Raw genomic sequence first — 27,568 nt, forward strand, 5'->3', positions numbered from 1 at the left:
TTGCCGCTGCACATCTCATGCAGGGGCTAAATAAATATGATTATATCACATCCATCCTGATGGAACTCCATTGGCTCCACTTGCAAGTCTGCTCTATCTTCCAAACCAGCAGCATCATTTACAGACCCATTACAGATGCTTATCTTGAAGACACACTCAACATCTTTAGTGATTTTCTGCATCCACAGTCAGGACAGTATCAGCCTGCAGATTAGGAAGTGTAAAAAAGGAACAAGAAAGCAGGCCTTTCCGACCTATGCATTGAGGATCTGGAAAAATATTCATACGCTTAGGGGTGAATGAGTGTGAGTGAGTATGAATGAGAATGAGTATTTTTATTCATTTAAAAGGTTTGTGTAGCATAAACAAGAATCATGAGGGTATCAGAGCACCTTACAGGTGAGCGACAAAGAGAGGAGACTTAAAAACAAACAACAGGGTGGTCAGAAGTGCCAGGGCAGGGAAAACTCTAAGTCGGAATGGCATGAGTATATAAAGTGTGTTATGAATGTCTAAATATGGAGGCCTCTTTAGGATCTATTTCATCATTAAATTAATAATATACTGCTTGCAAAGTAACACATATAGGGCTAGATGTTCGACGGAAAATTGCATGCGCAAATGGGTTTGCGACCCATTTGTGCATGCAATTTTCCTCTGGGCCATGTACTAACACTATTCTGCGACTCACATAATAGTGTTTTGCAACTCGCTATTAGGAAGGGGCGTTCTCTTCCTAATAGTGACTCACAAGCCATATACAAATGTTTTGCGACTGCAATTGAAGTTGCAAAACACTCACAATTTACCACCCTCTTCAAGAGGGTGGTAATGCAGTTGCAAATGAGAAGGGGTCACCAGGGGACCCCTTCCCCTTTGCAAATGCTGGGCAAAATATTTTTTAGGGGCAGGCAGTGGTCCCAGAGACCACTACCTGCCCTTAAAAAATGAAACGAAACGTTTCATTTTATTTTTTAAATACATCCCATTTTCTTTGAAGGAAATCAGACTGCATTAAAAAAACTCCTTTATTGAAAAGCAGTCCCAGACATGGAGGTCTGCTGAGCCGAGTAGGCCACCATCCCTGGGAGGGCCAGCCATTCCCAATTGGGGCCCCTAATTGCGAGTGCCTCATTAATATTTATGAGGCTTACATTTTGCGACCCAATTGGAATCGCAATCAGTGTCTCTGACACTGCTGTACATTGTAAATTGCGGCTCTCAATTTGCGACTCGCAATCAAGCACAAATTGCGAATTGCAATTTACACTGATTATTCATCTGGCCCTCAAAGTAACTATGGTTTGGGCAAAAATCTGCTATTATAACTGTTCTTACATAAGGGGGAAATCTATGAAAAAAAGATCTCTTATCTCTACATGGTAGAACATATGCAGTGGCTAGGGAGTGAGTGAAGAAGTTTGATTGTAGCCAGATGTGATTGATTGGTGTGAGAAAATAGAACTTGTGCTGTATGTCACCTTGTGCTGACTGGCACACTTTGGGTCAAATTCATTTAGAAGTCACGCAACGCAGCAACCAAACTTGATGTGCTGGGTTGAGTGAAAGAGAGAAAGCAGGAAAGCTCAATATCCACTAAGATATGACACTGTTGCTCTCTCCCCCAGAACTGATGCAATGTAAGCCATCTTTCACCATGCACATCCGTGTGATGTCTAGCATTGGTTTTGTACTGGAAGAATTTCATTCCAGTACAAAATCTATGCTTAGACATAGTTTAAACCTTTTCCCACTATGTATGCGTGTTGTACAATGCAGCAGACATGCAAAATTGTAATAGTTCGGAGAGAAAAATATACATCTCTCCTAGTTTTCACCTACTTATAGAAGGTGTAAGTTTTTGGTAGACAGCCCTGTCTACAGATGTTAGGAGATAAGGCTTTGCTTCAATCAATGGGTAATTCCATCCAAATACTCATGTACCGTGCATTGGAGGCCCCCTTGATCACAAGTAGAACAAAGCAGTGTATAGCAATACTTTGCACTACGTTATGACTACTCTCTAGGTTGAAATAGGTTTTGCATTGGAAACTAAATAACAAATCAACACTCCTCACCAATTTAGATGACACTACTCCAGCAAAGATTGTTGATAAATATGGTTTTTGGGCACCATCACAACCCACTGGGTGTAAAACAGAGAGTGAGATAAAGAGATGCAGAAATTACCTGAACATACTTCATGGACTGTAACATGGAGCTGCAGGTACATCAGTCATTGTAATGTATTTGAAGGAAGACTTCAAATCCAGGTCAACCAATCCCTTAATACGCTCATTCTCCATACAACTTTAACCCCTTCGATGCTCATGACGGAATCGTTCCGTCATGAGCATCGATGCTCATGTGCTCATGACGGAACCATTCCATCATGAGGACAGGGGCATGAAATCCCTCTGCTGCAGACAGCAGAGGGATTTCTTTTTAGCTCCCCCAAAGCCTCGGGACCTGGAGAAGAGCTACCCCAGCTCCTGAGGCCCCCCTGCTGTTTCTGTGAACTGAGGTTCAGCTCGCATGATGCGCTGACGTCATTTCACAGAAACTGAAACTGAAATGAACCTATCTCAGCCCCCTGAGCACGTAGAAAGACAGGAAAGGTATCATTAGAAAGTGGAGTGGATCCCTGCTTGGGGATCGCTCCAGGAGGGCAATCCCCAAGCAGAGATCCACCCCTAGACACCAGGGAGGGGGGAGCAGCCCTTTGGGTAAGGGCCTTTGCTCTCCTACACAAAATTGGGCATATTCAGTCTTTCTGCCCCCCCGGGGGGCAGATCGGGGCAGTAGCCCCCAATCTGCCCCACGGGGGGGCAGAAAGCCCACTTAACACCAGGGATTTTTTGGGGGAGCATATATAATTAGGGTGGGGGCTGCCCGAAACGGGCACACCAATGCCCGTACCCCCCACCACCATTAAAGCCTTTCTGCCCCCCGGGAGGGCAGAAAGCCCACTTGATGCCAGGGATGTTTTTTGTTGCATATGTTATTAGGGTGGGGGCTGCCAATATGGGTATCCCAATGCCCCCAACCCTCCCACACAAAATTCCAGTCTTTCTGCCCCCCGGGGAGTTAGAAAGCCCACTAGAAACCAGGGATTTATTTTATTCTGTTAATTAGGGGTGGGGGATGCCCATTATGGGCAAGCTAACGTCCCCAACCCCCCCCCCCCCCCTGCACAATAACAGTTTTGCTGCCCCCCTGGATGCAGATGGGGGGCAGTAGCCCCGAATATTACCCTCCGGGGGGCAGGAAGCCCACTAGACACCAGGGCTTTTTTTTTTACGATTAATTTTGGGGTGGGGTTGCCAAAGATGGGCATGCCAATTCCCCCACCCCTCCCCCCACTAAATTCCAGTCTTTATGCCCCCTTTGGGGGCAGATGGGTCAGTAGCCCCCAAACTGCCCCGTGGGGGCAGAAAGCACTCTAGACACCAGGGATTCTTTTTTTAATAGGCCCGGAGTGGGGTCTGCCCGGAATGGGCATGCAAAAGCCCCCACCCTATCCCCCCAAAGAAAACTAAAGACTTGGTGCCCCTCCAGGAGGAAGATGGGGCAATAGCCCATGATCTGCCCCCGGGGGGGGAATAAAGCCCACTAAGCGCCACGGATTTTTTTATATGGGGGGGGTTGCCCAGAATGGGCATGTCAAGGCCCCCACACCCCCAAAAAAGATACCACAGCCTATATGCCCTCCTCCTGAAGGTAGATGGGGCAGTAGCCCCTTATCTGCCCCCTCGGAGGGGCAGAAAGTCCACTAGGCATCAGCGATTATGCTGGCTTTTCTATTAGTAGGGGAGGGGGCTTCCCAGAATGGGCATCCCAATGCCCCCGCCACCCCAAATGAATAGCCACAGTCTTTCTGCCCCATTTGGGGACATATCAGGGCAATAGCCCTCGATTTCCCCACTCCCCAGGGCGGCAGAATGCCCACTAGGCACTGAATTTTCTTCAGGATGTACCTATCTGTGGATTTTGGGCCTTAGCGCAGCCGGCACATAGGGAAACCTAGCAAACTTGTACATTTTTTACAACTAGACAGCAAGGGGAATCCAGGATGGGGTGAATTGTGTGCCTCTCACCAGGTTCTGTTACCCAGAATCCCTTGCAAACCTCAAACTTTGTCTACAAACCCACATTTTCATCACATTTTTGTGGTGGAAAGTTCTGGAATGTGCGTATATCCACAAAATTCCTCCCACTACGCATTCCCCAAGGACTTCAGAGAAAAATAGTACCTCACTTGTGTGGGTGGGTCAAGTACCGACTACAGTCAAGGGCCCAAAACCTAGTGAGGCGACATCAAAATTGCCTATCACAAAACAACCTGGTTTTGCAAGGGAGTTCATCTGGGTTTTTGGCCTCCTGCTCGGCGGCCAGCTAGGGAAACCTAACAAACCCACACATTTCTAAAAACTAGACACCCAGGGAATTCCAGGGTGGTATGGCTTGCGTGGATCCCTCAATGTTTTCTTACCCAGAATCCCCTGCAAACCTCAAATTTAGATGAAAAAAATCACTTTGTCCACGCATGTTTGTGTGGGAAAGTTGTGGCATCACCGGGCTGACACAAATTTCCTACCACTCAGCATTCCCCCAGGTCTCCCGCTAACAATGGTGCCTCACTCATGTGGGAGGCCCAAGTACCTACTACAGGTAAGGGCCCAAAACGTATTGAGGCGACATCAAAATTGCCTATCACAAAACGATCTGGTTTTGCAAAGGGGGTCACCTGGGGTTTTGGCCCCGTGCTCGGCAGACAGCTATGGAAACCTACCAAACACACACATTTCTGCAAACTAGACACATGGGGGATTCCAGGGAAGTATGGCTTGCGTGGATCCCCCCCACGGTTTCTTACCCAGAATCCCCCCGCAAACCTCAAATTTAGCTGAAAAAATCCCTATTTCACATATTTGTGTGTGGCAAAGTTGTGGCATCACCGGGCTGACACAAATTTCCTACCACTCAGCGTTCCCCCAGGTCTCCCGCTAACAATGGTGCCTCACTCGTGTGGGAGGCCCAAGTACCTACTACAGGTAAGGGCCCAAAACGTATTGGGGCGACATCAAAATTGCCTATCACAAAACGATCTGGTTTTGCAAAGGGGGTCACCAGGGGTTTTGGCCCCGTGCTCGGCAGACAGCTATGGAAACCTACCAAACACACACATTTCTGCAAACTAGACACATGGGGGATTCCAGGGAAGTATGGCTTGCGTGGATCCCCCCCACGGTTTCTTACCCAGAATCCCCCCGCAAACCTCAAATTTAGCTGAAAAAATCCCTATTTCACATATTTGTGTGTGGCAAAGTTGTGGCATCACCGGGCTGACAGAAATTTCCTACCACCCAGCGTTCCCCTAGGTCTCCAGATAAAAATGGTGCCTCACTCGTGTGTAAGGCACAAGTACTCGCGACAGTCAAGGGCCCAAAACGTATTGAGGCAATATCAAAATTGCCTATCACAAAACGACCTCGTTTTGCAACGGGGGGTCATCTGGATTTTTGGCCCCGGTCTCAGCGGCCAGCTAGGGAAACCTACCAAACCCACACATTTCTGAAAAGTAGACACCCGGGGGATTTTAGGGAGGTATGGCTTGCATGGATCCCCCAACGTGTTCTTACCCAGAATCTCCTGCAAACCTTACATTTAGCTAAAAAAATCACTTTTTTCACCCATGTGAATCTCCTTTCCAAACCAGGTCCTTTTGTGATAGGCAATTGTGATGTTTCTTCAATATGTTTTAGGCCCTTGCCTGTCTCGAGTACTTGGGCCTCCTACATGAGTGAGGCACAATTTTTTTCTGGATACCCAGGGGAACGCTGGGTGGTAGGAAATTTGTGTCAGCCCGGTGATGCCACAACTTTCCAACACAAAAATGTGTGAGAAAAGTGATTTTTTTCAGCTAAATTTGAGGTTTGCAAGGGATTCTGGGTAAGAAAACATTGGGGGATCCATGCAAGCCGTACCTCACTGGAATTCCCCGGGTGTCTAGTTTTCAGAAATGTGTGGGGTTGGTATATTTCCGTTGATGGCCGCCGAGCACGGGGCCCAAAACCCAAGTGTCACCCCTTACAAAACCAGGTTGTTTTGTTATAGGCAATTTTGATGTCGCCTCAATACGTTTTGGGTCCTTGCCTGTCGCGGGTACTTGGGCCTCCTACATGAGTGAGGCACAATTTCTATCAGGATACCCAGGGGAACGCTGGGTGGTAGGAAATTTGTGTAAGCCCTGTGATGCCACAACTTTCCCACACAAAAATGTGTAAAAAAAGTGATTTTTTTCAGCTAAATTTGAGGTTTGCAGGGGATTCTGGGTAAGAAAACGTTGGGGGATCCACGCAAGCCAGACCTCACTGGAATCCTCCGGATGTCTAGTTTTCAGAAATGTGTGGGGTTGGTATGTTTCCCTAGATGGCCGCGTGGCATGGGGCCTAAAACCCAGGCGACCCCCTCGCAAAACCATGTCATTTTGTGATAGGCAATTTTGATCTCGCCTCAATACGTTTTGGGCCCATGCCTGTCGCCGGTACTTGGGCCTACTACACGAGTGAGGCACCATTTTTATCGGGCGACCCAGGGGAATGCTGGGTGGTAGGAAATTTGTGTCAGCCCGGTGATGCCACAACTTTCCCACACAAAAATGTGTGGAAAAAGTGATTATTTTTTCAGCTAAATTTGAGGTTTGCAACGTTGAGGGATCCGCGCAAGACATACCTCCCTAAAATCCCCAGGGTGTCTAGTTTTCAGAAATGTGTGGGTTTGGTAGGTTTCCCTTGATGGCCGCCGAGCACGAGGCCAAAAAACCAGGTGACCCCCTTGCAAAACCATGTCATTTTGTGATAGGCAATTTTGATGTCGCCTCAATATGTTTTGGGCCCATGCCTGTCGTGGGTACTTGGGCCTCCTACACGAGTGAGGCACCATTTTTATCAGGAGACCCGAAGGAACGCTGGGTGATAGGAAATTTGTGTCAGCCCATTGATGCCACAACTTTCCCACACAAAAATGTGTGGAAAAAGTGATTTTTTTCATCTAAATTTGAGGTTTGTGTGGAATTCTGGGTAAGGAAATGTAGGGGGATCCACGCAAGCCATATCTCCATGGAATTCCCTGGGTGTCTAGTTTTCAGACATGCATAGGTTTGGTAGGTTTCCCTTGATGGCCGCCGAGCACGGGGCCAAAAACCCAGGTGACCCCCTTGCAAAACCAGGTCATTTTGTGATAGGCAATTTTGATGTCGCCTCAATATGTTTTGGGCCCTTGCCTGTCGCAGGTAGTTGGGCCTCCTACACTAGTGAGGCACCATTTTTATTGGGCGACCTGAGGAAACGCTGGGTGGTAGCAAATTTGTGTTAGCCCAGTGATGCCACAACTTTCCCACACAAAAATGTGTGGAAAAAGTGATTTTTTACTGCTAAATTTGAGGTTTGCAGGGGATTCTGGGTACGAAAACGTTGGGGGAACCACACAAGCCATACCTCCCTAGAATCCCCCAGGTATCTAGTTTTCAAAAATGTATAGGTTTGCTAGGTTTCCTCAGGTGCCGGCAGAGCTAGGGTTCAAAAACTACAGCTAGGCACTTTGCAAAAAAAGGGTAATTTTTCACTGTGAAAATGAGGTGTGGTCCATCTTGCGTTTTGGGCCTTTTCCTGTTGCGGGCACTAGGTCTACCCACACAAGTGAGGTACCATTTTTCTTGAAATACTTAGGGAAACGCGGGGTGAGTGGAATTTTGTGGATCCAGGCAGATTCCAGAACTTTCCACGCACAGAAATGTGTGGAAAACTTGTTTTTTTGACAATTTTTTAGGTTTACAAGGGATTCTGGGTAACAGAACCTGGTTAAAGCCAGTCTAGTTACCCATTCCTGGACTACTCTGGCTGTTTAATTGTAAAAAATGTATAGGTTTGCTAGTTTTCTTTAGGTGACGGCAGAGATAGGGTTAAAAAACTACAGGTAGGCACTTTGCAAAAAAAGGGTAATTTTTCACTGTGAAAATGTGGTGTGTCCAACTTGAGTTTTGGGCCGATTCCTGTTGTGGGCACTAGGCTCACCCATACAAGTGAGGTATCATTTTTCTCATAAGACTTTGGGGAACGCGGCGTGGGTGGAATTTTGTGGATCCACACCGATTCCAGAACTTTCTACCACAGAAATGTGAGGAAAATGTGTTTTGTTTGACAATTTGTTAGGTTTGCAAAGGATTCTGGGTAACAGGACCTGGTGGCAGCCAGTCAAGTCACCCCAACCTGGATTCCCCTGGGTGACTAGTTGTCAAAAATGTATAGGTTTGCTAGGTTTCCTTAGGTTCCAGCAGAGCTAGGGTTCAAAAACTACAGCTAGGCACTTTGCAAAAAAAGGGTCATTTTTCACTGTGAGAATGTGGTGTGTCCACCTTGCGTTTCTGTCCATTTCCTGTAATGGGCACTAGCCCTACCCACACATGTGAGATACCATTTTTCTCAGAAGACTTTGGGAAACATGGGGTGGGTAGAGTTTTGTGGATACACGCAAATTCCAGAACTTTCCACCTCAGAAGTGTGAGGTAAATGTGTTTGTCTTTAAAACAAATTAGGTTTGCAAGGGATTCTGGGTAACAGAACCTGGTGAGAGCCAGTCAAGTCACCCCATCCTAGATTCCCCAGAGTGTCTAGTTTTCAAAAATGTATAGGTTTGCTAGGTTTCCCTCGGTGCAGGCAGAGCTAGGGTTCAAAAACTACAGCTAGGCACTTTGCAAAAAAAGGGTCAATTTTCATTGTGAAAATGTGGTATGTCCACGTTGCGTTTTGAGCCGTTTCCTGTCGTGGGCACAAGGCCTACCCACACAAGTGAGGTACCATTTTTATCGGGAGACTTGGGGTAACATAGAATTGTAGAACAACTGTTATTACCTATTGCCTTTCAATGCATTTTTGCCTTCCAAATGATAGACAATGTGTAAAAAAGAAGTCATTTTGAAAAATGACCTATACTTCTCTTGCTAGTATGGCTACTCCCGATTTCTGAAATGTGCAAATATCTATTGTTTCTAAACTCTATATTTTGTTCCCATTTCAGAAATACACAGGTGTCTTTCATACCAATTTTTCCATTTATACATTTTCCCAAAATAATTGCTATATACCCGGTACATAATCTAAATCCATTGCAAGACGCTGCTCAGTCATTGGCTCTGGGTTCGCCGGGATCTTGGTGAACCTACAAGTCCTATATATCCCCAAAACCAGAAAGGTCCAGAAAAGGTAACGTTAAATTGCTTTCAAACAGTTGTCATAATTAGAAGAAATTACAGGTGAAAACATTGACACAAATGGCTGTTTTTTTCAACTAATTTTCAATTTTTCCTACATTTAACTGTTAGTTTCTATGAAGAAACCTTGAAGGATCTACACAAATGACCCCTTGCTCAATTCCGAATTTTGTCTACTTCTCTAAAATGCATAGTTTTCCAGGATCCATTATTGCTTTCATACCCATTTCTACCATTAGAAGTTGAAAGCACAAAAAATAGCATAAATAGGCTATGTCCCAGAAAATTTGTGTTTTTTGACAAAAGTCTGCTTGTCCCTGAAAGCTGGGAAGATGGTGATTTCAGCACCACACCCCCTTTTTTTTTTGATACCATTTGCAGGGAAAAACCAGACGCTTTCATCTAGAGTCCTTTTGCTGTTTTTTGGCTCATTTCTGGGTCGCCTCCAAGGGAATCCACAAACCCTGGGTACCTTTAGAATTTCCATGATGATAGAAAAAAAGAATGTAAATTCGGCGTGTATACCTTATGTGGTCAAAATGTTACAGGGGCCTAAGCGCGAACTACTCCAAATAGCCCAAAAAAGGCTTAGCAGCGAAGGGGTTAACAAGTGGCAAATTCTCAGATGGGTAGATGGAGGATCTGTGCTTGTATCAACACCCATGACAAAGGGAGCAGACCTACAACAGGGAGGAAGTAATTTGGAGACAGAGTGTCACATCAGTAGGTGAGGCCTTGTGGACATGGCACCCCACTTGCACATGTCCAGGCTCCCCCTTGTGCCCCACCTCTGGTGATAGCTGTAGCCGGCAAAAGCTGACACTGCCTTCTCAGTCTGGGGACAGTGATGTTATTCCTGATGACTTTTCAGGATGTCATTCCTTTTCCATACCCTAAGAGCATTTGCTTTTTTCAGAATGGTTTGTTTCTATAGTTTTTCATGCAACATATTACTAATTTATAATACGTGGTGTGAAAAAAGTCACTTGTGTGTAGCTCTGTGAATTCAGTCCACTGTTGAGAGCTGTGGAGTACAGCCAGAACAGTGTGAAGTTCTCAAAGTGCCTCTCAGTTGGCCTTAAAAGGGCTCAGTATACATGCACATTTAATTCTTGGCCTACCTGAAGAAAAGACAGAGCAATAGTCAGGTGTGCTAATTGTAATCGTAATTATATGTGAAAATGAGTGAAGATGGAACACAGTTTTTAAAATATTGACATGGCAAAAGTTAAGTAAAATGCAATGCGTACAGGTGAGTAAGTGTGTTGTGTGTTTAGAGTGGTTGGCGAAGTAAAGGAGATGCAACAAAGTATGTGCAAGAGAAAGTGAAAAGAGGGTGCTGAAGAGGAAAGAGCTTAGCTGTGAGATATGCAGATTGAGTTTTTCAGAAAGAAATGAGTACAAAAAGAGCGTTTATGTCTAACTAATAGACTGCAGAAGAGAGGGGTGTAAAGAGTACAAAGGAAGTGATTGATGCACTCTGAAGACCTTGCCCCATCCACAGACCATAGTGATCTTTAATTCACAGTCTGCTTAAAAAGTTAAAAGATTTAAATTACTTTGTATATATGTATAGAGACATATATGCAGTGTGTGTGTGTGTGTGTACATATATAAATATATGCACATCAGGCGCAGCCGGCACAGGTAAGAGTGGTGCGGCGGAGGGGCAGGGAGGGAGGGATGTCGACAGATGGCAGGATAGGTGAATACATTTTTATTAAAAAATAAAACCTCTTACCTTGCGCACGCCGCGTAGCCGAGTCGAGTCGATGCTGATCAAATTTCTTAACAATGCATGTAAAACATGTTAAAGTAAACCGCTTCAGGAATTTACTTGCTGTTTATATTTCACATTTTACTTAATCTTGCTTTACCTGAGAGTATTAGCTGTTTCCAGGATATTGTGTTTCTGTAGGTCTTTTCGTGTAGTCTATTATTGTCGAATGAAGCATACTTTGGACTCCGTTGTCCCCAGGTGTTTATAAAAGTGAACGTTTGAGAGCGCTGGATTTGAGACGGAAAGCTGCAGGAGGTTCTCACGGTGGGTGTCAGTGGATCAGAAAGGTGTACAGAATGCATGGTCATTCAATCCTTGGCCTCTGCAGAGAGCACAGAGTATTGGTCACGTATTCCAGTTGCAATTGTTATTCTGAACAAATGTGTATGAAGGAGGTACAGAATCGTCAAAATATTGACCAAGCGAAAGTAAAAGAAAGTTGGGTGCCTACATAATGCAGTCAATTCCTGGCTAAACACAGCCTTAGATTTATGTCTCCCCACTCAGAGGAATAAGTCACAGTTCCATCATCCACCAGCCCCCTGGTTTAATGACTCTTTGCGTTTGGAAAAGTCCCGTTGCAAGAAACTGGAGCGCTTATGGCGTTCGGACTATTGCACACTTAAGAAAGCAAATTACAAGGCTGCCCTCCGGACTTACCACACTGCTTGTGACACTGCCAGAGCCAATCATGCTAATAGCATCATACTCAAGGCCCAAAATAGACCTAAGGCTCTGTTTAAACTAGTAAAAGATCTTTCTGGCATGTCCTCTGCACCTAAAGACCTTTCTTTGGACTCTTCCCAATGCAACGCTTTGGCTACATTCTTCTTGGACAAAATTGATAAGATCTATGCTATCCTTGATGCCACTCCCAATGCTCCTACTATTCTTGAGCCCGTATTTTCCACTCCCCGTTTTGCTGCTGCTGATGATGGAACTCATACTACTCCACCTATTCACTTTTGGGAACCGATATCTCTTCCGCTTCTCCAGAAATATTTACAGGAAATTAAATCGGGTTCCCCCACCGACCCGCTGCCCCCTCAAATAATGGCCTCCCTGGACCCAAATCTGCTTCAGATTATTCTAGATATGTTGAATGCCTCACTGGAGGAGGCTTCAGTTCCCAGCGAATGGAAACATGCAATGGTGGTTCCATTGCTAAAGAAGGCCAATGCGGATTCTAATATCCTCTCTAACTTTCGTCCTATCTCTCTCCTTTCCTGTTATTCTAAAATTCTTGAAAAACACGTGAATTCTTCTCTCACCTCTTATGTTGAATCTTCTCACCTTCTTCACTGCTCTCAGTCTGGGTTCAGGGCTGGTTTCTCCACGGAGACTACGCTTCTTGGCGTGTCTGAGACCATCAGGAGACAGGTGGACAATGGGGAGACTGTGGCACTCATTTTACTTGACTTGAGTGCCGCATTTGACACCGTCTCCCATTCCATCTTATTGTCCACCTTGCAATCCGCGGGGATTGTTGGCCCTGCCCTGGCCTGGATTGCTAGTTTCCTTTCTAATCGCACTTTCCAGGTCTTTTCTGCTACCTCTGTTTCTTCTATCTACTCTTCCCCTCACGGTGTTCCCCAAGGGTCTATTCTTAGTCCCCTCTTCTTTAATCTCTATGTGAGACCGCTTGCTTTCTTGGCAGAGCAAGCGGGTCTCACAATATATTCTTACGCTGACGATACTCAAATCGTCTACTCTCTTTCCACCAAGAATCATTCGCCTTCCTCCTCTTTGCAGACCGGTTTGGAACAGATTGCCAATTGGATGCAGAGACATAAATTAAAGCTCAATGGGGACAAAACGGAGCTGCTCCTATTCGGTCCCAATGCACCTTTGTGGGGCCCGCAACATTGGCCTCCTCAGATGGGCCCTTTACCTACCCCCTCAGACTCTGCCCGTAATCTCGGGGTTCTGCTTGACAACCAGTTGTCATTGAAGCAACATGTGGTAAAGGTCTCTGCCACCTGTACTACCATCATCAGGTGGCTTAGAAAAATCACATGGATGCTCCCAGTGGATACCCTGAGAACCGTGGTCCAAGCCCTTGTTATCTCTCGGATGGACTACGGGAATGTACTACTTCTGGGCGCCTGTAAGGAGGTACTAAAGAAACTTCAGGTTGTTCAGAATATGGCTGTGCGCTTGATATGTAACCTACCTGCTAGATCATCGGCCACTACCCATCTGCACAAACTGCATTGGCTACGAATAGAGAGCCGTATAAAATTCAAAGCTCTTTGTATCATGCACCGTATTAAAATGGATCAGGCCCCGAAATATCTATCTTCCTTGGTCCAGCACTATGTTCCATCTCGCACTTTAAGATCGTCCACCCAAAATAAGTTTCAAATTCCACGTGTGAAGCGAGCCAAGATGGGCGGACGTTCGTTCGCCTACCTGGCCCCCTCTTTATGGAACTCCATGCCCCAATCCCTGCGCTCGGAAGTCTGTTATATGGCATTCCGCAAAGGTATTAAGACCTGGCTTTTTAACATGTAACTGCCTTGCCCATGTTTTTCTTCCCATCTTCCGTTTGCTACAGCGCCGGGAAACCTTCGGGTAGCTGCGCGCTCAACAAATGCAATTATAATAATAATAATAAAGTGCTTAATTTGTAAAAAAAAAAAGTGCCTCCTAGCAGTGTGACTTTTATAACATTTCCATGCCCCCAAAGCAATAACAATGGCTTGGGTGGCATGTATTAGGTATTTTAAGGTGTATTGAATTAACAACCCACAGCTGTTCTTGGGCTAGTCTCTAAATTGGACAAACAATGCCACCATGTGGTGGACTGTCATAAGTGCCGGTATTAACAATTAAGTGCAGTGTCAACCACCAGAAACCATTGGCTCAAATTAAGCACTGCTTACAGGTGAGCGAGCAGGTGCTTTAGCTGTTTGGGGGTAGTGAAGAAGATGCGAGGAAGTGCATTCAGGAGAGACTGAAAACAGGATGCTGAAGAGGAAAGAGATGAGTTGTAAGATATGTAGATGGGCGAGATGTGGCAAGAAAAATGGCATACATGTCTAACAGAGTGAACATAATGAAATTGATGAAGACACTCTGAAGACAACTAGCCCTTCAGCAGCCTTAGGTATTTGTATTTGTATTTGTATTGTTTATTTGTAGAGCGCAGCTATCGCTCCGAAAGGAGCATCCTGGCCCTAACGAGACAATGTGCATACAGTTGCAAGTACAATGCTAGATAGTGGCCATTACGTAATCATCTGGGAGATTAAAGATCCAGGTTTTAAGATGCTTCCTAAACTGGTTTTCCTGAGTCAGAAATCTAAGGTTTTTGGGCATTGAATTCCAGGCTTTGGAGGACAGGAAGGTTAAGGTCTTACCCCCCTTGGTTTTATAGTTAAATTTGGCCAATTTTATCAGGTTGTCTCCTGAGGATCGTAACGTTCTGGAAGGGTTGTAGTGGGGGTAACGCCTGATGAGATACTTCGGGCCTGTGCCATTGAATGCCCGAAAGGCGACGATCAGAATTTTAAATAGTATCCTCTTATGCAGAGGCAGCCAGTGAAGGGTCTTCAAGGCAGCCGACGCTGAAGATTTCCTCGGTAATTTGAGGACAAGTCTGGCCGCTGCGTGTTGCACGCTTTGGAGTTTTTTCAGCATGATTTTTTTAACACCTGCCATCAGGCCATTACAATAATCAAGGCGTGCGAGAATTAAGGCCACTGCCACAGCCTTTCTTGAGTCAGTGGGCAGGAAGTCAAAAAACTTCTTTAGAGATTTTATAATACTGAAGCAACTTCCTGCCACATTCCTCGCATGCTGATCAAATGATAGCTCGGTGTCAAATAGGACACCTAGATTTCTTGCTGACACCACAGCTTGTGGGGGAGCAGGGGAATCCTCCGGCCACCATTTGCTAGGACAGAAATGAGGATTTTTTCCCATAGGAAGAATCTCTGTTTTATTTACATTGCATTTAAGATGGTTTTCTTCCATCCAAAGAAAAACATCCTCAAGGCAATTCTTGAGGTTTTGTTCCGCATTGGTGGAGTTCTTATCAAGAGGTACAATAAGTTGAGTATCATCGGCATACGATGTCACCAGTATGCCGTATGACTTAATAAGGGAGATGAGAGGAACCATATAAATATTAAATAATAATGGGCTCATGATAGAGCCCTGAGGAACTCCAGACAACAACTTTTTTTCTTTGGAGAGGAAAGGACCCAATGCAATTGTTTGTGATCTTTCTGTCAGAAACGAGACAATCCACGCCAGTGCTACATCTGAAATTCCAATCTCTCTTAATCTACCTATCAGTATAGAGTGGGAGATGGTGTCGACCGCCGCTTTGAGATCTAATAAAATCAGAACGGCGTTCTTTCCTTGATCCTGCAGAATTTTTATGGAATCGGTAAGTTCGATCAGAGCCGTTTCCGTAAAGTGGTGAGGACGGAAGCCCGATTGTTGGGAATGAAGGACAATATTGGTTTCTACATGTCTTTTTTAGCTCTTTGTAGACCATCTGTTCGGTAATCTTAGCCAGCACTGGGAGAAGTGAAATTGGACGTAAGTTGGCAAGCTCTGTGGGGGATTTATTAGATTTTTTCATTAGAGGTTTTACGTCTGCTTGTTTCCATTGACCTGGGACTATGCCTGTATTTAGAGAAGCATTTACAATCTTGTTTATGAGGGGATTAACCACTTCAATTAACTGATGGAGAATTCGTGGGGGGCAAGAATCAGAAGGGGCACCCGATTTGCACACAAGAATTACTTCCCGGGTTAGGGATAGTGAAACCGGTGTAAAGGATCTAAGACTACTGGTCGTGTTTTCTCCCTGATCAGGAGAGCCAGAAGGCTGAAAGACTTGCGCGGCTGGGAAATCCTTTTGTATAAGGTCAATCTTTTCCACAAAGAAGTCCGCAATTTGGTTGCAGAATTCTAGGGATGGTGGAATTTCAGGCTGTAAGGCTTTTGGGTGTGTGAAAGTCTTGACAATGGAGAATAACGTTTTTTGTTTTTGTTTTGCTTCCTTAATGGCATTAATGTAATATTCCTTCTTGGCGATTTTAATGGTACCGAGATATAATTTCCTCTGCTGGATATAAAGGATTCTGTTTGCAGGATCGTAAGTTTTGCGCCAATTGCGTTCACCCTTCTTACATAATAGGTGGAGTTTGGCCAATTCTGGTGTAAACCATGGGGCATTTATCTTTCCTCTTCTTTCCTTTCTTCGGGGGTGTTTAGGTGGGGCACGTTTTTTGATCTCTTTCTGCATTCAGCTATGAAAGCATTTCGAGTCTTGTTCAACTTTTCCGGACAAGCTGGGGATCCGAGTCTGAATAATGGGATTGAGCCTGAAACTATCTTCGACCGTCGTCCAGTTAACATAATTTTCTGAATGTTTACTCAATTTTAATGAGTTCTGGGGGCGTAATGCTCTAATGCTAAAAGGAATCAGACTATGATCTGTCCAAATTTGTGGGACAGGAGTCTGGATTTCCAAGAGGGGAAAGTTGGTGCATATCCCATCAAGGGTATGTCCTGCTTGATGTGTAGGCTGTGTTACCCTTTGTTGTAAGTTAAAAATCTCCAGGGTCTGATGAAAGTTAAGCGCCTGCGTATCTGATTTAGATTCCAACTGTAAATTAAAATCTCCCAGTAGTGTAAAGTGAGGGTAACGAAGACGGAGCTGCCCTAAGGAATCGCTAAGCGATTCTAGAAACCTAGTTGCACTGCCTGGGGGGTGGTAAATTAGACCTCCTGAGAAGGAGGAGGTTTCATTGAACTTAATGGAAAAACCAAGCCCTTCTATTCCTTTCAAAGATTCTAAGTTGAAAGTGTGGCATTTCATATGGTTTCTCAGCACCACGGCTACTCCTCCTCCTCTCCCCTTCAATCTATCCTGCCTAAAAATGGTGTAGCTGGCTGGCAGGGCTATTGCTAAATCTGGGTTGCTACTGTTAGTTAGCCATGTTTCGGTTATGAGGAGGCAGTCCAAGTCCAACTCGAGGATAAGGTCTTTAATATCTTGGCTATGGCCACACATGGAACAGGCGTTGATCAACCCGCCTTTAAAATTTGAAATATCGACAACAGTGTTATTTGGAGAAGCTGTAGTCTCAACTGGGGACCAATAGGAAGTCCAGTTACAGTATCTACAAGAAAATGGCCCCTTAATCTTGATCCTTTCCAAGCTACACGGACAGATATTTGCGGAGTTAAAATTTAGAAGGTCGCTTGCCTGATACAATGTGATGGGATGCAAATGTCCAGAGTATCCTGCGCCTGTCGCGTCCTTGGCACGGACGGGCGCAGACGGGCTTTCCTTTGGCGCGCCTTCGGTGCGCCGCCGTCGTGCCCGCTGCGCCCGCCCGCTGCGCGGACGGGAACTGTTGTCCCTCATATACTGGTGGAGGAGGGTGGGAGGCGTCGCAAGACTGGAGCGCTACCCTTCTTTCTCCCCAAGATGGCGGCCGTCCCTGTGTCCGATCGCATCAGCTGCCAATCGCTGTGCGTGGACCAGGGTTCTAGGTGCTGCGAGGGCGAGGGTGAGTGTGGGTTAAAAGGAAAGTAATTCTTCCCGAAAATACACAATGCTATAAAAACACTTTTAACAGTTTTAAAAAGTTGTCAGCCTAACCCCCGGCTTTCCGCCTCAGGGGAGAGTTGTAATACACACTGAATTTGCGCGCACGAAGTAGGAGGCCGATTTTATACCTGGGAGGGCGGGAGGCGTCGCAAGACTGGAGCGCTACCCTTCTTTCTCCCCAAGATGGCAGCCGTCCCTGTGTCCGATCGCATCAGCTGCCAATCGCTGTGCGTGGACCAGGGTTCTAGGTGCTGCGAGGGCGAGGGTGAGTGTGGGTTAAAAGGAAAGTAATTCTTCCCGAAAATACACAATGCTATAAAAACACTTTTAACAGTTTTAAAAAGTTGTCAGCCTAACCCCCGGCTTTCCGCCTCAGGGGAGAGTTGTAATACACACTGAATTTGTGCACGCGAAGTAGGAGGCCGATTTTATACCTGGGGGGGCGGGAGGCGTCGCAAGACTGGAGCGCTACCCTTCTTTCTCCCCAAGATGGCGGCCGTCCCTGTGTCCGATCGCATCAGCTGCCAATCGCTGTGCGTGGACCAGGGTTCTAGGTGAGGCGAGGGCGAGGATGAGTGTGGGTTAAAAGGAAAATAATTCTTCCCGAAAATACACAATGCTTAAAAAAACACTTTTAACAGTTTTAAAAAGTTGTCAGCCTAACCCCCGGCTTTCCGCCTGAGGGGAGAGTTGTAATACACACTAAATTTGTGCGCGCGAAGTAGGAGGCCGATTTTATACCTGGGAGGGCGGGAGGCATCGCAAGACTGGAGCGCTCCCCTTCTTTCTCCCCAAGATGGCGGCCGTCCCTGTGTCCGATCGCATCAGCTGCAAATCGCTGTGCGTGGACCAGGGTTCTAGGTGCTGCGAGGGCGAGGGTGAGTGTGGGTTAAAAGGAAAGTAATTCTTCCCGAAAATACACAATGCTATAAAAACACTTTTAACAGTTTTAAAAAGTTGTCAGCCTAACCCCCAGGCTTTCGGGGAGAGTTATAATACACACTGAATTTGTGCGCGCGAAGTAGGAGGCCGATTTTATACCTGGGAGGGCGGGAGGCGTCGCAAGACTGGAGCGCTACCCTTCTTTCTCCCCAAGATGGCGGCCGTCCCTGTGTCCGATCGCATCAGCTGCCAATCGTTGTGCGTGGACCAGGGTTCTAGGTGCTGGGAGGGCGAGGGTGAGTGTGGGTTAAAAGGAAAATAATTCTTCCCGAAAGTACACAAGGCTATAAAAACACTTTTAACAGTTTTAAAAAGTTGTCAGCCTAACCCCCGGCTTTCCGCCTCAGGGGAGAGTTGTAATGCACACTGAATTTGTGCGCGCGAAGTAGGAGTCCGATTTTCTACCTGGGAGGGCGGGAGGCGTCGCAAGACTGGAGCGCTACCCTTCTTTCTCCCCAAGATGGCGGCCGTCCCTGTGTCCGATCGCATCAGCTGCCAATCGCTGTGCGTGGACCAGGGTTCTAGGTGCTGCGAGGGCGAGGGTGAGTGTGGGTTAAAAGGAAAGTAATTCTTCCCGAAAATACACAATGCTATAAAAACACTTTTAACAGTTTTAAAAAGTTGTCAGCCTAACCCCCGGCTTTCCGCCTCAGGGGAGAGTTGTAATACACATTGAATTTGCGCGCACGAAGTAGGAGGCCGATTTTATACCTGGGAGGGCGGGAGGCGTCGCAAGACTGGAGCGCTACCCTTCTTTCTCCCCAAGATGGCAGCCGTCCCTGTGTCCGATCGCATCAGCTGCCAATCGCTGTGCGTGGACCAGGGTTCTAGGTGCTGCGAGGGCGAGGGTGAGTGTGGGTTAAAAGGAAAGTAATTCTTCCCGAAAATACACAATGTTATAAAAACACTTTTAACAGTTTTAAAAAGTTGTCAGCCTAACCCCCGGCTTTCCGCCTCAGGGGAGAGTTGTAATACACACTGAATTTGTGCGCGCGAAGTAGGAGGCCGATTTTATACCTGGGAGGGCGGGAGGCGTCGCAAGACTGGAGCGCTAACCTTCTTTCTCCCCAAGATGGCGGCCGTCCCTGTGTCCGAATGCATCAGCTGCCAATCGCTGTGCGTGGACCATGGTTCTAGGTGCTGCGAGGGCGAGGGTGAGTGTGGGTTAAAAGGAAAGTAATTCTTCCCGAAAATACACATGGATATAAAAACACTTTTAACAGTTTTAAAAAGTTGTCAGCTAACCCCCGGCTTTCTGCCTCAGGGGAGAGTTGTAATACACTCTGAATTTGTACGCGCGAAGTAGGAGGCCGATTTTATACCTGGGAGGGCGGGAGGCGTCGCAAGACTGGAGCGCTACCCTTCTTTCTCCCCAAGATGGCGGCCGTCCCTGTGTCCGATCGCATCAGCTGCCAATCGCTGTGCGTGGACCAGGGTTCTAGGTGCTGCGAGGGCGAGGGTGAGTGTGGGTTAAAAGGAAAGTAATTCTTCCCGAAAATACACAATGCTATAAAAACACTTTTAACAGTTTTAAAAAGTTGTCAGCCTAACCCCCGGCTTTCCGCCTCAGGGGAGAGTTGTAATACACACTGATTTTGTGCGCGCGAAGTAGGAGGCCGGTTTTATACCTGGGAGGGCGGGAGGCGTCGCAAGACTGGAGCGCTACCCTTCTTTCTCCCCAAGATGGCGGCCGTCCCTGTGTCCGATCGCATCAGCTGCCAATCGCTGTGCGTGGACCAGGGTTCTAGGTGCTGCGAGGGCGAGGGTGAGTGTGGGTTAAAAGGAAAGTAATTCTTCCCGAAAATACACAATGCTATTACGACACTTTTAACAGTTTAAAAAAGTTGTCAGCCTAACCCCTGGCTTTCCGCCTAAGGGGAGAGTTGTAATACACACTAAATGTGCGCGCGCGAAGTAGGAGGCCGATTTTATACCTGGGAGGGCGGGAGGTGTCGCAAGACTGGAGCGCTACCCTTCTTTCTCCCCAAGATGGCAGCCGTCCCTTGTGTCCGATCGCATCAGCTGCCAATCGCTGTGCGTGGACCAGGGTTCTAGGTGCTGCGAGGGCGATGGTGAGTGTGGGTTAAAAGGAAAGTAATTCTTCCCGAAAATACACAATGCTATAAAAACACTTTTAACAGTTTTAAAAAGTTGTCAGCCTAACCCCCGGCTTTCCGCCTCAGGGGAGATTTGTAATACACACTGAATATGTGCGCGCGAAGTAGGAGGCCGATTTTATTTAGGTAATGTTTAATTCACAGCCTCACAATTTAGGAATGGAAACATTTACAATATTATATATTTGCAACAAAAAATCATTTATCTTAAACAACTAACAACCTTTGACAAATCCAATAGTCCTGATTGGTTTTAGGTGTAAGTTCTTGTGTCATATAGATGGATGCAATAACAGAAAACTCGAGAGGAACCAAAATACCAGAGGGGTGGCACTACGGTATGCAAATGACAGAAATGTAATTTAGGGACCTCATTTATGAAAAGTGACGCATCGCTGCGTGAAAACAACGATGCGTCACTTTTCACTGCGCCCTCCTTGCGACACCAATGATGCGTCATATATACAGTATGACGCATCATGGCGCAAGGAGTTACAGATACGTCAGTATTTCTGACATATCTGTATGGCGCAAAAGTGACGCATTGCTGGAGTGTTTCACAAAAGTGACGCAAATCCAGCAATGTGTCCTTTCACATGGGGCAAGCCCCATGTGAAAGGGCCTGCATCAGTCTTACGCCTGCTGTGAGGCAGGCGTAAGAAATTGACGCATTTGTGTCCTTGAAGTGGCGCAGTGAAATCTTATAGATTTCACTGCGTCACTTCTATGACCCTTTCTTGCATCAGAACACCCCCCCTGCATACATTATACCTGGCATAGGTATAATGTAGCGCAGGGGTTTACAAAGTGACGCATCTACCTAGATGCGTCACTTTGTAAATATGGTGCAACAAGGTAAATTTTTTACGCAGCTGCTGGTGCGTCACAAAAAGTGACGCACCAGCAGCGTAAAAGTGAGGCCCTAGGGGGCAGATTTATGTTAACTGGCGCATCCCCAGGGATGCGCCAGTTAATGTGCTCCACAGTGCGCCACAGCTCCGCCACCCATGGTGCGCCGCATTTACAATGCAGCGCACCATGGGGCAAAAACGGCACAGATGCGTGACGCATCTGTGCCGTAAAGGCGGCGCATTGCTGGAGTTGCGTCGCAAGCGCGACACAGCTCCAGCAAGGCTCGGGGGTACCCTATCTGACCAATGCTGCATCAAGACCTACGCCTGCTTCAAGCAGGCACAGGCTTTTGACGCAGCATTGGCCTGAAAGTGACTGAGTGAAATCTTATAGATTTCACTCAGCCACTTTTGCGAGGCGCACCTGCCCCGGAACGCCCACCCTGCGCCGGAACGCCCACAAGCGGCGCAGGGCTTTACAACGTGACGCATCTGCCTAGATGCGTCACGTTGTAAATTGTTCGTAGGGATGCGCCACGTTTACGCCGCCTTGCGTGACGCAACAGCAGCGTAAACGTGGCGCAAGGGCCTCATAAATCTGCCCCTAGGTGTTTAAGCCACCCCCTTATTGCATATGCAACACACCATCTGGAGCCCCCATCTGCCCCCCACCCACCCAAACACACGCACTTTTTTTCATTTCATATAAAGCCCTGGTCACACCGGACACCAAACGTCAATCATAATTTGTCAGTAGTATCTTGTGATACTGCGACCACCATTAGGACATGACACAATTAGCGTTTGGTCCATTTCCTGCTTAGGACCAAATGAAGGGCAAAAGAAACGCATATTCCATTCTTACTTTTAAAACACTCTTTTAAGGTTTTTACAATGACAAGAGCAGCGGGAGAGAGCTGATTAAACCTACAAATGTGGCATCGGACTACTCATTTTTGGTGATGCCTGCATTTCCATCAATATCATGTTTTTGTTGAAGTATAAATACGGACACATGCCAACCCCAGAACAGACTTGGAAAAGTTATTTTGGCGCATAATGTCTGATTGGTGAAGAATCTGAAAAAACAGGTAATAGAATTACGAACCCAGCTTGCAACTTTTGTGGAGGAACTCCCAAAAGATTTACACTATTTGAATTCATTTTATGTATATCTCTTCTTTGCTGGGTATTTTCGACTCAACCAATAATGTTTTAGAAATGGACGATTTTGCCGAGACTCTTCGTAATGTCAACGCCTTGTTCGTAGTTTTTTTTAAATATTTTACGGAAAAAAATATTTATTATTCTGTTGTGACACGCACCTAAAGCATTTGCGCCTCATATGGTTTTCGATTTTACACACCTGTAAACCACAGAAAAAAACAGAGCAACACTGCCATCTACAGCTCAAGGGATGCATGTTCGTTTATCTGGCGTTTTGAGAGCCAGGATTAATTTCTGATATATATATGAGATAGCTCTGCTATCTGATACAACTGATCTTTATGTTAAAGGCATTGCCTCTATTAATTATTATAGATCGTCAATTGCTTCAGCCAGAATGTTTACACGTTTAAGAAGTCCATATCTTCATCTGCTGGTTATTTTTGTGATACCATTTTCTGGGTGATTTGAAAAATTTAAATATTGTCAAAGTGTGTTTTTCAAATTCAGGCTTAAAAGAAAATCCCCAGTGTAGGTCGTGTTCACTTAAGCACAGTGTGTAATTCATATGCAGGTAGACATGTACAAAATGTGCCTATTGGGGTACTTGAAGAGAGTGGACATACAATAAAGTCAAAATTGAGTGAGGAAATACACGTTAACAACCATGTTAAAGCATCCCTCAAGGAGTCAGATGGGACAGCGGAAGCCATTGGGATCATTTAAACCAATGAGCAAAACATTTAAAAAAATGTCTAATTCACAAATCTAGGTTTAAATATTGAATATCCATGTACATTAATGAAAGAGCAAACATTTATCTTTCGTTCTATGACAGGTGAAGAGTTGGGCTGCAACAGTCAAATGAGCCTACCAACTAGGGTGACCAACTGGCATTGGTGTAAAATCAGGACGGTGAGTGTAAAAATTCAGGACAAAGGGTCAAAATTCAGGACAAAACTTCAGGACAAATGGATACGTTTTACAGACACATCAGAGGTTGCGCAATAGTATATAAGAAAGTCCATCCATATCCAAACATATTCAACCATTTGCAAACCTATCCATCATGTAGCCTTCCATCTATCATTTCACTCATCCATCCCTTCATTCATCCTTTTACTCATCCATCCATTATCCATCCATCCACCCTTCCACCCTATCCATCTGTACACTCACCCATCCACTCCTCTAACCATCCATCCAGTCACTCATCAATCCAGCCATTTACCCTTTCATCCATCCAGCCATCCTTTCACTTACTCATCCATCCACCCAGTCACTCATCCTTCCACTCATCCACCCTTTCAGTCATCCATCCATCGACCCTTTCACTTAGCAATCCTTCTTCCATCCATCTACCCACCCATCCATGTTATGTTATGTTATGTAAAAGAATCTATAGAGCGCACATACACCCAACGGTTTCTTGGCGCTAATCGGCAAATGAGGGACAGAAACAGTTAAAGGTAGAGGGGCAGCAGGGAAAAAAGGAAATGAAAACCAAGAGGGACCCTAGTTGTAACATCTGCGGAATAGGTGAGTCTTCAGGAAAGACCTGAATTGAGTGTAGGAGGAAGTGAGCCTAAAATCCAATGGGAGCGCATTCCAAAAGGAGGGGGCCAGAAATGAAAATCGGAGCCCACCATGTTTCTTGCGTTTGAAAGTGGGAGTTTTGAGCAAGGCCAGATGAGAAGAACGAAGGTTACGCAAGGGGGTATAATGACACAAGGAGGAAAAAATAAAAGCGGGACCAAGACCAGCCAGGGCCTTAAAGATAATGCAGCCCAGTTTAAAATTACAACGTTCAGCCACAGGGAGCCAATGTAACGACTTTAACAGGGGGCGAACGTGTTGGTGCCTAGGCTGACAAAAGATCAGTCGTGCGGCCTGATTCTGGATCAACTGTAATGGGTTCAGCTGGTATGCAGGAATGCCCACATACAGCGAGTTGGCATAGTCGATTCTAGACATGACCAGAGCCAGAAGGACCAAAGTAAGGGCCTCGGTGGTGAAGAAACGAGAGATCTTCCGGATTTGTCGTAAGTAGAAAAAACTAGAGGACACCACAGTGGAAATCTGGGGTTTTTATGGAAAGATCATTAGATATGATCACTCCAAGGCTTTTGGGGGAGTTGGCAGGACAAGGGGGGGAGCCCAGATCAGAGGGCCAAAAGTTGGAATTCCATGGATTGGAAAGGCCCCCGACCAGCACCAATTCGGTCTTGTCGGGGTTAAGTTTTAGGTGGTTAGCCCCCATCCAATCACTGATGTGACGCAGGGTGGACTGGAACGTGGCAAGTGATTGGTCCGAGGAATCAATGTTAAAAATAAGCTGAATGTCATCTGCATAGTTGAAGGCAGTGACATTACTTCCTCGTAAGGACCGAATCAAAGGGGTGAGGTACAGATTAAAAAGAAGAGGGGGAAGGGAAGAGCCCTGTGGGACGCCACATTTTAGCTTGACCTTATCCGCGATGAACTGGGAGAGGCGGTCGGCCTGGTAACGGTTACTCAAAAATGAGCGAACCCAATTAAGGGCCGCTCCCTGGATACCGGCTTCCTCGACACGGTCGACCAAAATATCATAGTCGACCGTGTCGAAGGCCGTCGATAGACCCAGGAGTACCAGAGCCTGGCTGATGTTAGAGTCCGCGCCCCTCCGCAGCTCTTCCATCCCTGAAAGAATGACCGATTCGGTGGAATGGAAAGGTCTGAACCCAGCCTGTTGGGGATCAAGGAACTGTGTGCGCTCAATAAATGAGCTCAAGGTAGAGGTAACATGGGCCTTAAGGACTTTGCTGAGGTAGGGGAGCAAAGAGATAGGGCGGAAACTGCTCATAAGTGAGGGGTCAGTGTTGGGCTTTTTAAGTATAGGCACCACTTCAGCAGTTTTAAACGCGGTGGGACCCAGGCCCTCTTTAATTGAGTTGTTAAGCAGCATCATCGGTGGAATGGGACAGGCGGTGAAAGCCTCACGTAGAACATGAGGGGGACAGCAGTCCATGGGGGAGCCGGAGGACACCTTATTTAACAGGACTAAAAACTCCTCCTCTAAAATAGGTGGTATCTGCGTGATACGTTGGGGGTTAGGGTTAGCGGGGTTGGGTACAGAAGTAGAAGGGGCAGGAGAACAAATACCGAAAATGCTCTTTTTAATTAAAGCGATTTTATTAATAAAAACAAATTCAGAGAATCACAAAGTGCCTGGGAAGGAAGGGGTTTCAAAGTAATCCTGTCTGGATGGGAGAGCTCATTTACAATGGAGAAGATGTCCTTAGCCTTAGAGGCAGAGTCCAAAATCTTTTCCGAAAAGTAAGAAGTTTTAGCTTGCAGGATTGCTAGCTTGTATTCCCTAAGCAAGGAGGTAAATACAAGCTTTTTATCAGGGGCATAATCGCGCCGCCAACAACGCTCTGCCTGTCTGAGCCTAAGTTTCAGCCCTTTGAGCTCACCAGAAAACCATCTTTGCGCGTCGTGAAGACGCTTTAGCCTGATTTGTTTAAGGGGTGCTACGCTATCACTGGCTGATTCAAGCCAGCACCGCAGGGCGGATGCCTGAAAATCAAGGGGATCACACTCCATGGGAGGAAGAGAGGATCCAAGGAGAGTAACAAATTCCCCAAGGTCAGCCCTGTTCCAATTCCTGGCTAAGAGGTTACCCTCTAGAATACGACTAACATGAGAGGTGATGGTAAAGGTGAAGGAAATAATGAAATGGTCCGACCAGAGACATGGAAGAATGAGAGGACAAGAGATTTCTAGATTTAAAGACCAGACCTGATCGAGGGTGTGACCCTTAATATGGGTGGCTGAGTGAATGTGTTGAAGGCAGTTCATAGCTGTCAGGGAGTCAGAAAAAGTGGAGGAACAAACATCCTCTCTGGCATCCGAAGGCCAATAATTAAAATCTCCAACAATCAAAACTTTGGAGTTATTAATGACCAATTTGGATAGCATATCACTAAATAGGGATGGAAAATTGGGCATACGGTGAGGGGGCCGATATACCAAGACACATATGAGTGGTGCCGCAGGAGATTCCAGTCTAAGAATAAGGCAATCAACCAAGGGGATGGTAGTCGCTTGTAGAGTAGAAAACCTAATAGGATGTCTAATAAACACTGCGACCCCGCCCCCCTGCTTGCCTGAAGCTCTATTAGCTTGAAGGATATAATAACCTGACGGGGTTGCTGCGAGGATATCCGGAGAGGACTCCTCGTTCAGCCAAGTTTCACTGATAAGTAAAATATCAGGTTGCTCGGAATCAAGAAGTTGGAAAATCTCGAGCTGGTGTTTGACCAGCGAGCGTGTGTTTAGGTAGGTCAGGGATAATTTAGAGGTAGTAAGTTTCTTATTGGGAGGGAATAATGTAGCTGCAGGTCGCTGGGTGACGGAAGCATGAGCTTTGGCCAGGGGGAGGTTAAGCTTGGGGAAGGAATTACGGGACCTGAAGAGTCCCAATGAGCCAAGTCTGGAAAGGATGGAAGGATAGAGGGGCCAGGTAGCATGCAGGCGGATCAGGTCAGAAGCCGAATAGGTAAAGGATTGGGCAGAATGACAGGCCCCAGCCCCCGGCCGGCCGCGGACGGGTGCAGACGGGCTTACCTTAGGCGCACCTTCGGCGGCCTCCGTCACGCCCGCTGCGCGTCCTGGTAGCCATTGCAATTTATGAGATCGCCCCACCGCCAGCTAGACCGGAGGCAAGCTGCACCGCTGGGATCCAGGCCCTCACCAAAGATGACGCCTGCCATCCACTACAAGCGGCACGTAAGCCGTGATGGACCGGGGCAGGGAGGCACACCCAAGGGAGGAGGCAGGTAGTAAATCACCCACAGTACTACCCGGATTAAATCAGGCCCA

The sequence above is a fragment of the Lissotriton helveticus genome, chromosome 8 (assembly GCF_964261635.1).
Source record: "Lissotriton helveticus chromosome 8, aLisHel1.1, whole genome shotgun sequence".
Classification (NCBI taxonomy): Eukaryota; Metazoa; Chordata; class Amphibia; order Caudata; family Salamandridae; genus Lissotriton; species Lissotriton helveticus.